A 15,546-nucleotide genomic window follows, 5' to 3' on the forward strand; every position below is an offset into this window, starting at 1 on the left:
CACACCTCTCCTCTATGCACCACACACACACAACTCACCACAAACACACATTCAGCTCTGCTCCCACACACAACTGTACTGGAGTCTCATGAACACACACCTCTCCTCTATACACCACTCACACTTCCTCTATACACCACTCACACCTCTCCTCTATACACCACACAAACCTCCTCTATACACCACTCACACCTCTCCTCTATATACCACACACACACGCAACTGTACCGCAGTCACAGGCGCACACACACACAATTCATACACACCATTTCCTCACACACACTGCACGCACCATTACAAACAGAGCGGGAGGGGGCCCCTCCCCCGGCACGTGACCGGTCACATGACCGTGACGTCAGCTCAGGTCCTAGAGCCCACCACTAGGATCTAGCTTCCAGCCTGGATTTAAAGGCTCCGTGTGAGCCGGAGATAATGCAGCAGGTTGGATAGGGGATTTTACTGCAATGTACGTACGTATTTAAATGAGTGTATAGAAAAAAACGAGTGACAGGGTGAGACATGAGCAGAGTGAGAAGATCTAACCAGCATCATCCCACAGCATTCTGATAGAAGGTATAGTAACTGCAGCCTTCTAATGCATCCACTGCATGATGTGTCAATGCTGTCACCGTGGAGTGCTGCTGGGGAGCCTCAGCCTCTGGATCGCATGATGGCCCTTTGTTGACAGGCAGCAGAAGGTGACTGGGCTTCCTATTGATTTGCCATTGTTTATTATGGGGCTGAGATCCCAGCACTGCTGCATAGGGCTCTTTAAACTGCATCCTAGGTGCTGTGTGAATAATCCCCAGCAGTAATCTGCACAGGCAGATGGGACTAGGTTATGTAAAAGCACTGCAGATTATGGCATCCCAGCCCAGGGCACCCATGGCTGTGTCTTTTCCCATGCACTGGTAATTTCTGGGGGTGGGTGATTAAGTGCAATATGTATGCTAACCAGGTAGAGCTATCTGCAGCAGTGCTCCAGCCGTAAGCTGTTTGCGGAGGGTTCGGCTGGGCTGTCCAGTCCTTGTATGTCAGTGATCACATCTATTTGGGGGCCCCATGGGTACACCTAGCAGCAGGCAGCTCTCATAGACGCCCATACCAACACAATTTATGGTCACTCTCAAGTGCAACGGCGTTTACCGTGGCTTTGCTTTGGAAAATTTAATGGGGCTGCACCATAGGCCCTTCTTGTAGGGTTCGGTGTTGGAATGAATAATTTTTTGTTAGGATAACTTTTGTTTGGTGTTATGATATAATAGTAGTAGAAATTTGATTATTTTGTTTAACCTGTAGAAAACCAGATATCACTTGAAAATGACTGGGATTGGCTCAGGCTGTTGTCATGGGAACAGTAAGCCACTCACAGGCTATCTCTTGGAGGGTCAAGGATCTGCATTTCTGCTTGGCGAATTGCGCTAATTTTTGATAAATATATTCTTGTTTGCAGAAGACAGTCTAGATCTATAAGTCATCACGGCAGAAGCTATGTGGATTAATGATGTCATTGTAAGTGGCAACTACTGGGAGGCTGGGGGCTTGTTGACTTATTGCGATCCATATTAAAGGGGTAGTCAAGTGCTTAAAAACGTATCCCCTGTCTATCTACACTAGATAGACAGACGTTGATTAAAAAGACAAAGGAAGACGATAGCACCAATGTATGGAAGATGAATGGGATGTATTTAAGTATGTAATTGTTGGAGTCATTTAGAAGGGAATTGTGTAATTCTGTAAAATGTTAAATGTATTGTATCAATAATAAAACTAATTAAAAAAAAAAAACGTATCCCCTATCCTAAGTTTCAGATCACGGGGGGTCAGACCGCTGGGGCCCCCGCGATCTCCTGTACGGGGCCCCGGCACGCTGGCCAGATAGCGGGTGTTGACCACTGCACAAAGCGGCGGCTGACACACCCCCTCAATACATCGCTATGGCAGAGCTGGAGATTGCCAAAGGCAACGCTCCAGCTCTGCCATAGAGTTGTATTGAGGGGGCGTGTCAGCCGCTGCTTCGCACAGTGGTCAAAAAGCCCACTTCCGGAGTTCTGCTGGGGCCCCGTACAGGACATCGCATGGGGCCCCAGCGGTCAGATCCCCAGCGATCTGAAACTTATCCCCTATCCTTAGGATAGGGGATAAGTTTTTCAGCACTGGACTACCCCTTTAAGAATGGATCTCATCATTACTCTAGGTCTGAGAGCCATCTGGGCAATTTCATAAAAATAGTACGATGGTGTTTCCCAAGCTGTGGCTCTCTATCTGTTTGAAAACTACAAATCCCAATTCCCGAAGGCTGCAAGGGCTTGCTGGAAGTTGTAGTATTGCGACAGCTGGAGAACCACCAGCTGAGGAACACTATAAGGGAATACAAGGCCTTACCGAGGGTCATTTCTCTCTGTATGTAACGTAATATTGTAATTATAAGTCTTATCTGTTTTAGAAATGGATACAGTGTACATAAGTATCTGGAACCAGGTCCTGCTGCTATAATCTGGGGGGAAAAAAGATTAAGCTCTTGAAGTATACCAGAATTTATCCATTTAAAAGTAACCTGTCACACAAAAAATGCAGTCCAATCTGCAGGCATCATGTGATAGAACAGTAGAAGCTGAGCAGATTGATATATAGATTGATAGGAAAAGTTTCAGGATGACTAGTCATTTAGTCATGTCAGTCTCTGCTCATGCTAAGTAGTCAAGTGGGCGGTCCTTCTCAGTAATTGGCAGCTCTTACTATAGGCTACTGTCTTCCTAAGGTCATGTTCCCCTTTGCGAAATTTATAAACAGAAATTTTCCAGGAATATTCTGCTAACAAATTCCTCTGCAGCAGAGTCCCATTAGCGTCAATGGGATTCTCCTACACGGAAGAAGTTCCGCCGCAGAAACCCTGATTCTGGCATCCACAGAAACATTGAACCTATTTAATGTTTCTGCCGATTCTGCTCAGAAATGCAGACTAGGGAGGGAACATTATTCCGAGCCGTCTTAGCGCTGCTGAAACAACCAAAGGTGCAGAATGTCTGCCTGGATTTTCCAGCGGATATTCCGTACATTTCCAGCTGTGTGAACATGGACTACCAGTGCTTGGGTCCTTTCTAACCCTATCTTCACAGCCAGTGAACAGTATTTCATGTGTGTGGTAAAGGGAGCTGGAGACTAGCAGGGAACTGGGCAGCGTCAGAAGGGCAGCGGTGCCGGTGAATGATGCTTATCTCTTTAACCCAGTCTGCCCCGTTTTTAAAAACAGATTTATGCCATTAGCCAATGCCTTTAGGGGGTATACAAAATCTGTAAGACATTCCCCATCTCCTATTTTGCTTCCTATAAAGCAGAGGTGCCTGTGGGTCTTCTGATGACACTGGTATGACTGCTAACTCTACACTCCATGATAAACTTGATTGGTTTTAAAAGTTGCTAAGAGGAAATACAAAAATAGTAGTAGTCATAGCGATAAAAATAGAGTAAGGAATTATAAAAAAAAAAAAAAATCTGCTTATAACAGAATTCGAACTACCGTATGTAACATTTAGACCTTTATAAAAGACCTCTGAGGATCTTTGCAAGTCTTGCCTGAAGACAGGGACACTGAAAATGCAATTTTTAAAGAGCCATATGCATTTCTGTCTCTAGGGGCGCTGCAGGAAAAAGGTTTCAGTTTAGTTTGGATATGGCTGGGCTCCATCTTGTTCGTATTACAGTCGTTGATTGAAGTTAGAAACAGAGGAAGGAAGGTTTGGAAGAGTTTATGTTCCTGGAGGGATACGCCAAATGGAAAAGGATTTAGGCAAACTAGAAGAATAGTCAGAACTCTGGCAACTGAAATTTAATGTGGATAAGTGCAAGATAATGTACCTGGGGCGTAAAAATCCTCAGGCCGAATATAGAATATTTGATACAGCCCTGACCTCAGTATCTGAGGAGAGGGATTTAGGAGTAATTATTTCAGAAGACTTAAAGGTAAGAAGACAATGTAATAGAGCAGCAGGAAACGCTAGCAGAATGCTTGGATGTATAGGGAGAGGTATAAGCAGTAGAAAGAGAGAAGTGCTCATGCCGCTGTACAGAACACTGGTGAGACCTCATTTGGAGTATTGTGCGCAGTACTGGAGGCCGTATCTCCAGAAGAATATAGATACTCTAGAGAGAGTTCAGAGAAGAGCTAATAAACTAGTACATGGATTGCAGGATAAAACTTACAAGGAAAGGTTAAAGGACCTTAACATGTATAGTTTGGATGAAAGAAGAGACAGAGGGGATATAATAGAGACTTTTAAATACATAAAGGGAATCAACACGGTAAAGGAGGAGAGCATATTTAAAAGAAGAAAAACTACCACAAGAGGACACAAGAGTTTTAAATTAGAGGGGCAAAGGTTTAAAAGTAATATCAGGAAGTATAACTTTACTGAGAGAGTAGTGGATGCATGGAATAGCCTTCCTGCAGGAGTAGCAGCTGTAAATACAGTGAAGGAGTTTAAAGGGATACTCCGCCCCTAGACATCTTATCCCCTATTCAACGGATAGGGGATAAGATGTCTGATCGCGTGGGTCCCGCCACTAGGGACCCCAGTGATCTCGGCTGTGGCACCCCGCTGTCATCACTGCACAGAGCAAACTCACTCTGTGCGTAATGACGGGCGATACAGGGGCTGGAGCATCGTGGCAGAGCCGCGACGTCCTGATGCTCCGGCCCCTGTATCGCCCGTCATTATGCACAGTGAGTTTGCTCTGTGCAGTGACGACAGCGGGGTGCCACAGCCGAGATCACGAGGGTTGCCAACAACGGGACCCCCGCGATCAGACATCTTATCACCTATCCTTCGGATAGGGGATAAGATGGGTAGGGACAGAGTACTCCTTTAAGCATGCATGGGATAGGCATCAGGCTATCCTTCATATAAGATAGAAATAGGTATAAGGCTATCCTCCATATAAGATAGAGATAGGTATAAGGCTATCCTTCATATAAGATAGGGACAAGGACTATTCATAGGATTCAGAATATAGGGCAGACTAGATGGTCCGTTATGGCTCTTATCTGCCAACACATTCTACAGTCATGGCCATAAATGTTGGCACCCCTGAAATTTTTCTAGAAAATGAAGTATTTCTCACAGAAAATTATTGCAGTAACAGATGTTTCGCTATACACATGTTTATTCCCTTTGTGTGTATTGGAACGAAACCAAAAAACTGAGAAAAAAAAGAAAATTGGACATAATGGCCCTCATTTACTTAGAAAATCGGGTTGCAAGTCTATGTTGCTTTCTTACCCGATTGCTTTTTCCCCCTGGTATTTATTATTATGTCGCATCCTGTTTGTCGCATGTGCGTCTTTTTGGCTTTTTTTCCAACTCCTCTGAGTTGTCGGGGAAAAAATCCACAACAATTGAACAAATTAGGGTTGAAAAGCTTTATAAATACGTCGGAAAGCTCAGAAATGTCGGGTTACGCCCCTTTTTCGGGTTTGGGAGAATCCACATCGGGTCCGTCGGGGAAAAAATGTTGCATCGTGTCGCAGACTGGCGCATGTCGCAGACAAAGATGCGACAAAAAACCCGACAAAACAAGTCGGGTTTAGAATAGTAAATGAGGGCCAATGTCACCATACTCGAACGTTGGCTAGACAAAATTATTGGCACCCTTTCTGAATTGTGGAAAAATAAGATTGTTTCAAGCATGTGATACTCCTTTAAACTCACCTGGGGCAAGTAACAGGTGTGGGCAATATAAAAATCCCACCTGAAAGCAGATAAAAAGGAGAGAAGTTCACTTAGTCTTTGCATTGTGTGTCTGTGTGTGCCACACTAAGCATGGACAACAGAAAGAGGAGAAGAAAACTGTCTGAGGACTTTGAAAATCAAAATTGTGGGAAAACATCAACAATCCCAAGTAGGGATGTAAGAAAAAATCGATTTGTGCGATTATCGCGATTTTTTTCATTTGGCGATATTGAATTTGTATCTCCTGACGCCCGGAACAGCATGTCCCGGGCATCAGGAGATACAAGTTCCACATTTGTGGAGCCGGGCAGGCCGGATCTGACGCCGCAGTGCTCTGGGTGTATGGAGCAGGCTCCGACTCGTGCCCGCTCCGTACTCTGCGACCCCCGGCTGATTTCAGTAGCCGGGGGCCGCTGATGCATCACCGCCGCTAGTATCCAGCATGCGGTGCACTGCTTTGTGTATGGAGCGGGCTACGGACTCGTGCCCGCTCCATACTCTGCAGCCCCCGGCTGTTCTCAGTAGTCGGGGGCCGCCGCTAATAGCCAGCATGCGGCGATCGCCGCGGCTGGCTATTAAAGGAGTAGGCCGGCGCGCACTTTTCTCGTTTTATCCCGACCGGGCTGCAAAATAAAAGAAAACCTACTTTCTCTTACCTGCCAACGAGCCCCCGGAGCTCCGGTACACTCCGGTACAGGTGTTCGGTCCCCGGGCTGTATTCTTCTTACTTCCTGTTAGCCCGGAACGTCACACGGAGCTTCAGCCTATCACCGGCCGCAGCGATGTCCCGCCTCTGCTGGTGATAGGCTGAGGCTCCATGTGACGTGCCAGGCTAACAGGAAGTAAGAAGAATACAGCCCGGGGACCGAACACCTGTACCGGAGTGTACCGAAGCTCCGGGGGCTCGTTGGCAGGTAAGAGAAAGTGTGTTTTCTTTTATTTTGCAGCCCGGACGGGATAAAATGAGAAAAGTGCGCGTTGGACTACTAGATCGCCACTGTCAAAGCTGACAGCGGCGTCTATTGGGATCTATGAATGCTCCCAGGTGGGCGATGTACCGGGATATATCGTGATGTATCGTCACCTAGACGGTATCGCGATACATCGGGATATATCGAATCGCCACACTGGTATCGCGACTCGAATCGTATCGCCAAATTCTTGGCGATTCACACCCCTAATCTCAAGGTTACAAGTCCATCTCCAGAGATCTAGATTTGCCTTTGTTCACATTGCACAACATTATCAAGAAGTTTGCAACCCATGGTACTGTATCTAATCTCCCTGGGCGTGGACGAAAGAGAAAAATTGATGAAAGGTGTCAACGCAGGATAGTCCGGATGGTGGATAAGCAGCCCCAAACAAGTTCCAAAGATATTCAAGCTGTCCTGCAGACTCAGAGACATAAAAAAGCAAGACTACATTTTGCCAAAATGAACTTGAGCAAGCAAAATTCTTCTGGGAAAACGTCTTGTGGACAGATGAGACCAACATAGAGCTTTTTGGTAAAGCACATCATTCTACTGTTTACCGAAAATGGAATGAGGCCTACAAAGAAAAGAACACAGTACCTACAGTGAAATATGATGGAGTTTCAATGATGTTTTGGGGTTGTTTTGCTGCCTCTGGCACTGGGTGCCTTGAATGTGTGCACAGCATCATGAAATCTGAGGATTACCAACGGATTTTGGGTCGCATTGTACAGCCCAGTGTCAGACAGCTGGGTTTGCGTCCGAGATCTTGGGTCTTCCAGCAGGACAATGACCCCAAACATATGTCAAAAAGCCTCCTGACGAAACGACGTTTGTTGAGGGTGCACAGGGTCCCCGGATGGCCACTGGAAGTATGCCCGTCACAGGTAATGTATTGATCTGATGTATTACATTGATCTTATAGGGTCTATTGTTGACATTGCCTTACAGTGTTGTATGGAGAGGTATTCTTGTTATTTGGCATACTCCACTATTATGTTTAATGTGACCAGGGATCCCATGCAAGTTTTGTGGTATATGTATTTTATGGGTTGGGGGTTGTCTGTCCAGTTGTTGAAATATTTTTTTTCTATTAATAAAGTTTATCTATTTTTGCTATTTATGGTAGTCATTTTTGTGGTGAGAATTATAGGTGCATATATGTCAAAAAGCACCAAGAAATGGATGGCAACAAAGCGCTGGAAAGTTCTGAAGTGGCCAGCAATGAGTCCAGATCTAAATCCCATTGAACACCTGTGGAGAGAGCTTAAAATTAGGTTAAGGGTGCCAATAATTTTGTCCAACCCATTTTTGGAGTTTGGTGTGACATTATGTCCAATTTTGTCCACTTTTTTTCCCTCCCTTTTTTTGTTTCGTTCCAATACACACAAAGGGAATAAACATGTGTATAGCAAAACACGTGTTACTGCAATCCTTTTCTGTGTGAAATACTTCATTTTCTAGAAAACTTCAGGGGTGCCAACATTTACTGCCATGACTGTATGTTTCTGTCATCTCAGATCTGATTCCTATTAAAGGAAAACTGTCACATATTTTCTCCCGCACTATCCACAGGTATTGGTGGATAGTGCGGGAGGCGCTGATTAAAACGAGCCCTACCTTGGTCTGATCCGTGCCGTCGTTCGCCCGCACTTGTAGTTTTAATCTCTGTGTATATCCGGCTGTAACTGGCAAAGGCGGTGCTTCTGCGGGCTAACTGACACTGACGTCAGCGCCGCTCATGAATATTCATCCCTCCCTCTGGTTAGGAGCGGCGAAGAGAGGGAGAACAGGAGGGATGAATATTCATGAGCGGCGCTGACGTCAGTGTCCGTTAGCCCGCAGAAGCACCGCCTTTGCCAGTTACAGCAGGATATACACAGAGATTAAAACTACAATTGCGGGCGAACGGCGGCGCGGATCAGACCAAGGTAGGGCTCGTTTTAATCAGCGTCTCCCGCACTATCCACCAATACCTGTGGATAGTGCGGGAGAAAATATGTGACAGTTTTCCTTTAATGTTCTCCCCCCATCACAGCCAATGTTTGGCTATTTTCAGAGTCTGGCAGACTAGTTCATTGTTTGTTTTTAGTTTTTTTTTATTCGTAAAATAACTCCGTTCTGCATTTATTAATTTTTTATCGAAAAAAAAAATGTTGATTTCCCTGTCTGGAAATGTTAAATCTCTATATTCAACTAACAGGAGCACTAATGCAATGTGAAGTTTGCCTTAGATAAGGTTCACATCTGCATCAGAGTTCTGTTCGGGAGCCATGTCACCCTCAGGGGAAAAAAAGTGAGATAAACAGTTCGTTTCCCATCAGACAAATCGGATCCTGACACATCCCATTGACTTTTGGTGAGGTTCTTTCTGGTGTCCATTTATTGGCAGGATTTGAGCGGAGAAAACATTGGTGCTTGCAGTATTTTTTTCTCTTGCTCATGTCCTTTTGTTTTGACAGATTCTGTGAACGGAGCTACCTGAATGGAGCCCCGACACAGATGTCAACCTGGCCTTACTTGGAAAAAGATGGCAACTGGATGTGAAACCAGCAGAGGCAGTGTGATGTTCTGCTGGGAAACCTTGGATACTGGTATTCATGGGCCTAGAACTTTGATATGTATCACTCACCAGGTAATGCCCACTGCTACACTAAAAAAAACAGTTGTTAAGGGACAAAATATTAAGGCCGTCTAGGAAAACAAGTGTGATCCATTGAGAACGTGCCCCACAATTTACAGAAATATAAGGACTTGGTGCTAGATATCACTGGACACCCTCACAGGTCTTTTGCATTTCATGCCTTGACAAGCTGTAGCACTTTTGGCAGTAAGATGGGACTGACACATTATTAGGCCAGTGGTTTTAATGGTATGCCTGATCAGTATTCATTGCTTGTTTCAATAAGCTTCATTTTTTTTATCTTTAAATATTTGCAACATAATGCTAATTCTCTGGCTGTGAGTTTGTTCTTGTTCTATCAAGGTCAAAATATAATAGAATAAAATATTCAAGGAACAGAGCTCTCTTCCATATATCTAAATTTGACAAAATCCAAGCCCGTGTAGCAGAATCCTTCCCTATTTACACGCGAAAACATAAAACTGCTTCCTGCATTAAATCTTCCTCAAAAAGACTTTATCATTCGGGCAAAAACCATCCTGAAAATAACAACTAAAAATGAGAATGGATTTTGTGGTGGTATTTTTAGTGTGGCTGTGCCATGGAAGCCCTTCAGTGTGGCGGCTCTAACACCACTGCGCCCATGGTGTCCAGTTCTCGGACCTAAGCTTTCCTCATTCCTGGCTGCTGCGCTGGAGTCCTCTCTGAACTGCAGATTCCTGTTCCTTTCAAAGGTAGCCATAAAGGGGTACTCCACTGGCCAACGTGGAACTTAATGTTCCAAACGCTGTTTTTGCGCTGCGTGGGTCGGGCACACCCCCTCATGACGTCAAGGCCACTCCCCCTCAAAGCAAGTCTATGGGAGGGGGTGTGACCCCTGCAGTGCGAAAACAGCGTTCGGAATATTTCGCTCCACGCTGGCCAGTGGAGTACCCTTTTAAAGCAAGACCTTGCATAAAGAGTGACGTGTCATTCCGTTTTCCATGTGGTACCACATGTATGATACATAAGTTAATAAACTATAGCGTGTCCCCTTCCTGCCCCTGGTGAATGAGATCACAGACAAGATTGGATTCTACCCATAGATTATTAACTGACAGTAGGTTGTAACCAACTTTGAAGCTCTGCAAAAAGATATTCTGCATTATTCATTCTTTTTGCATTATTGGAGTATTAGTAACATACTCTATTATAAAGGGCCTTGTCCCAGGACCCCTTTATGGGATGTGAACTCTTGCCAGTAGAAAGACTAGAGTAGACTTAAGAAGATACATAATAGACAGCTGTCAGACAAATGCTTGTTCAGCCAACAGTTATCTCTCCAAAACCACCCCTCCCCGTGGGACTTTGGTTAGGTGGTCTGTTTTCATGAACCAATTGTGGCTTAAAGGGGCACTCCACCCCTAGACATCTTATCCCCTATCCAAAGGATAGGGGATAAGATGTCTGATCACGGTCATCGCGCCACAGGATCTCCCTGCTGCACCCGGCATTCGTTTAGTGTTGGGTGCTCTGCCGGAGGCTCGTGACGTCACGGCCATGCCCCCTCAATGCAAGTCTATGTGAGGGGGAGTGACAGCTGTTACGCCCCCTCCCATATACTTGCATTGAGGGGGCGTGGTCATGACAGTACGAGTGGGGTGTGGCTGTGACATTGCGAGCCTCCGCCCCGCATCGCCAGTCATCTGGCACTGGATGCCTTGTGTGCCGCAGCTGCGGGAACCCCGTAATCAGACCTCTTATCCTCTATCCATTGGATAGGGTATAAGATGTCTAGGGGCGGAGTACCCCTTTAAAACCAGATAAATTACTTTCTATCCATCAGTTTGGTCAGATTTATAGCTATCCTAAGACTGATGACATTGTGCTTTAAACTTGTCATTTAACATACGATTTCTTGTTCAGCTGACAGCTCTCTCCTTCTCCCTCCATATATATATTTATATATATATATAGGGACATAGAGGGTAAGCCACTGTGATAGTTCTCCCCAAGGGCAAAAAGGATCAGGCTGTTGATTTTCGATTCTTGTCCGATCCATCTCTCCCCAACACCATTTGTCAGGGAAAAGTTGTAAGGCCTTCATACACGGATGCTTTGCTGGTCCTGTCACGCTCACATCTATTGTATGCGAGTATTGATTATGCAGAGGATCCTACAAGATCCAGCAGAAAACAGTCTATAGTTATAGCATCCCATTACTCCTGCTGTAATATCTCATTAGCGTCAAAGGTCATAGGTCGTATAGTCTCAGGGAAGAGCAGGCAGGCAATGTAGCTCTATTATAAGTCTATCAATGGTATGTTGTATGTCTGTACCCATAGATCACACATGGCGGAGGTGTTGGGTTTATTACAAGGTAACAGGGTGATTGTGGAAGTCATAAAAGAGCTCATGACTACATAATAACAAAGCTGCACTGAACCTATATGGCCGGCCGTGCATAGAGTCACATAGCCTCCATGAATACTCCTGTGTAAAGACAGAATATGATGAAATAGACAACGACTTTCATTTCTGTGGGTTCACAATCTGAGGTCCTTATTCCAGCAGTACCTACAAGATAGGAGATAAATGATTGGGGGGGGGGGTGACTGCTGGGATGCCTTACTTTTTTATTTTTTTTATTCTGCATATATAATATATATATATATATATATATATATATATATATGCACATAATGTGAACCTGATTTATTACAATGATAAAAGGAGACATATATATCTCCTTTTTATCATTGTAAAAAATCAGGTTCACATTATGATTTGCCAAGATACATCTCACATGATGGACCCATCCTAGTCAGCTAGTGACTATGTTTGCATCATTTCCAAATTTTATCTCAGACCTTAAAGGGGCACTCCACTGGAATTTTTTTTTTTTTTAAATCAACTGGTGCCAGAAAGTTAAACAGATTTGTAAATTACAATGTGAATTCAGGTCGAAGACAGACATGGTCGCACATCTACAATCTTGCACAATGATCTGATTGCTTCTCAGCATAATATCAAAAACTAACCGGTTGTTAGTATATACGTTTTGACTGGTGTGGTGCTGTGCGACGTCCGTTGCTGCCGTGGCGGCGTGTCTGTGGGGAGGTGCGACCCATAGACTGGTTTGAGTGGCATTGGGGCCGCTCTGCCAGTGGGTCGTTCCCTCCGTGGGCACTGATGTCGCGGCGGTGGTGGTCGCCGCCCAGTGCTACGCCATTTTATGCTAGGGACGTTAGGGACCCACTCTAAATAGGTGGCCTTGACGTGGCGAGTGGGCTTTGTACTTTTTGATCAAAACGTATATACTAACAACCTGTTAGTTTTTGAAATTATGCTGAGAAGCAATCAGATCATTATGCAAGATTGTAGATGTGCACCATGTCTGTCTTCTACCTGAATTCACATTGTTTTTTCTATCCCCTCTTTTTTTATTTTTGTTTGAACATGTGTCTGCACTCTTCCCTTCCCCCTCAGCCCAACCCTATATAAGTAGTAGTTAGCTACACATGGGCCATTTCTTTCCTAGCAGCCTCCCAGTCTGACTGGGAGAGCATGGTAAGTGAGCTATAACACCCTGTTCACACTGGTGTGGTGCTGTGCGGTGTCTGTTGCTGCCGTGTCTGCAGGGAGGTGCGACCCATGGACTGGTTTGAGGGGCATTGGGGCCGCTCTGCCAGTGGGTCGTTCCCCCTGTGGTAACTGGTGTCGCAGCGGTGGTGGTCGCCGCCCAGTGCTACGCCATTTTATGCTAGGGACGTTAGGGACCCACTCTAAATAGGTGGCCTTGACGTGGCGAGTGGGCTTTTTACTTTGTAATCAAAACGTATATACTAACAACCTGTTAGTTTTTGAAATTATGCTGAGAAGCAATTAGATCATTGTGCAAGATTGTAGATGTGCACCATGTCTGTCTTCTACCTGAATTCAGATTTGTAAATTACTTCTATTTAAAAATCTTAACCCTTCCAGTAGTTATCAGCTGTTGTATACTACAGAGGAAGTTATTTTCTTTTTTAATTTCTTTTCTGTTTGACCACAGTGCTCTCTGCTGACACCTCTGCCCATTTTAGGAACTGTCCAGAGTAAGAACAAATCCCCATAGCAAACCTATCCTGCTCTGGACAGTTCCTGACATGGACAGAGGTGTCAGCAGAGAGCACTGTGGTCAAACAGAAAAGAACTTCCTCTGTAGTATACAGCAGCTGATAAGTTTGAAACAAAAAACACTCGAGTACCCCTTTAGGCTAAGCTTTTTTTTTTATCCTGCGTTTTTTGGGTTGAAAAAAACGCCTGAAAAAACGCCAGTGCAATTTCCTGCCTCTGGTGTTTTTTTTGTTTGTTTTGTTTGTCGTTTTTTGTTTTTTCTGGCGTTTTTTCATTTGTGTGGAAATTGCACCTTGGCAGTTTTTTTTTTGGTACCCAAAATTTGTTGGATACCAAAAAGAAAAAAGGATGCAGTAGTGATGGAAAATATATGTATTTAACGAAATTTATATTTTTTATAACTCAATTTTAATAATTTTTTAATAAAGTGTGTGTTTTACTTTTTCCTCTCAGAAAGTTACACAGATCTGTAAATTACTTCTCTTTAAAAATCTTTTGAAATCTCTTTTTTAGGTAGTACTACTACTCCCAGCATGGAACAGACTGTTCCATGATGGGAGTAGTAGGACCTGTACTAATAGACATGTTGCCCGGGTGTCAGTCGTGACACCCGATGCGATCGTCCATAATATAGCAGAGATGCGGAGCGGCTCTATACAGCGCTCACATCTCTGCTCTGTACTACGCCCAGTGATGCGAATAGAACATCACTCATTCATATTTTCCGCCCAGAGTGGGGATTGGCCGGATGGTTACAGCCATTCAACGCTCTCTGAGAGAAATATGAATGAGTGATGTTCTATTCATAAGCGCTGTATAGAGCCGCTCCGCATCTCTGCTATATTATGGACGATCGCACCGGGTGTCAGTAGTGATACCCACTGTGATCTGTTCTTACCTGCAGGTACTACTACTCCCAACATGGAGCACACTCTGCTCCATGATGGGAGCTGTAGTACCTGCGACCTGTTGCGATCTATCTATTAATGCAGGTACTACAGCTCCCAACATTGAGCAGAGTGTGCTCAATGTTGGGAGTAGTAATGCTTGCAGTTAAAGGAGAACTCCAGAATAGAAAAATTGTCCTGAATACTGCCGGCAGTAAAAAAAAAAAAAATAGATACATACCTTCCTTCACTCTCCTGGTGCCTCCGGTAACCCACTCCAGTCTCCGCCGCAATCCTCTTCCTGGTTGCCGGTGGTCGGCGAGTCTCCTGCTGCCGGAGCTGAAGACGTCACACTGCCACTGCGGCCGGTGATTGGCTGAGTGCAGTATGACCGGGGGAGTGAAGGAAGGTATGTATCTATTTATTTTTTTACTGCCGGCAGTATGGAGGACAATTTTTCTATTCTGGAGTTCTCCTTTAAGGAAAGATCACAGCGGATGTCACTCCTGTGATCCTCCTGTATAATGTATGGATGCGGCGGCCGCTCTTCTATGGTACCCTGCACGGCCATATATATACACATATTCCTATTTCCCACAGAGAGCTGTGATTGGCTGGAACCATCTGGCCAATCACAGCTCTCTGTGGGAAATATGAATATGTGTGTGTATATATATATATGTCAGTGCAGGGGACCATAGAAGAGCGGCCGCCGCATCTATATATTATACAGGAGGATCGCAACGGGCGATCTGTCTATTAGTACAGGTACTACTACTCCCATCATGGAACAGTGTGTTCCATGTCGGGAGTAGTAGTATTACCTAAAAAAAAATTTAAGAAAAAAGTTAAAAACACACACGCTACATTTTTATTATTGTCGGCTACATTTTAGGTCCCCACCCGCCCACATAAATTGATCCCTGTTTTAAAAATGTATAAAAATTTTGTTATAAAAAAGATACATTTCGTTAGATACAATTTTTTCCTCACTACTGTATCTTTTTTTTTATTTGGTTTTCTTAATGGTACCCTACGAAATTTTATTAAAAAAGGTATCTCCATCACTTTTTTGGATCGCTAAAGTCCAAAAAAGAATAAAAACCGCCTGCAAAAACGCCAAAGTTAAAACCCACATATCGTTTTTCTTGCCATTTTTTTCACTCTCATAGACTTCTATGGGAGAAAAACGCCACGATTTTGACTAAAAAAATCGCCAGTGGCTCAACATGCTGCAA

General features: G+C 44.4%; 1 protein-coding gene across 3 annotated transcripts in view; it reads left to right on the top strand.

Annotated features, from left to right (window-relative positions):
• Positions 1–336: 336 nt before the first annotated feature.
• ASPHD2 (aspartate beta-hydroxylase domain containing 2) overlaps positions 337–15,546 on the top strand; it is a 47,744-nt gene continuing 32,534 nt past the window's right edge. The window contains exon 1 of one of the 3 annotated variants that reach the window (XM_056529165.1): positions 337–573. The gene's annotated coding sequence lies outside the window, so the exon portion shown is untranslated. Of the gene's footprint in view, positions 574–623; positions 699–15,546 lie in introns of those variants that run through there. The other 2 variants (XM_056529172.1, XM_056529182.1) reach the window with 2 other exon arrangements.

The sequence above is a fragment of the Hyla sarda genome, chromosome 1, assembly GCF_029499605.1.
Source record: "Hyla sarda isolate aHylSar1 chromosome 1, aHylSar1.hap1, whole genome shotgun sequence".
Taxonomy (NCBI): Eukaryota; Metazoa; Chordata; class Amphibia; order Anura; family Hylidae; genus Hyla; species Hyla sarda.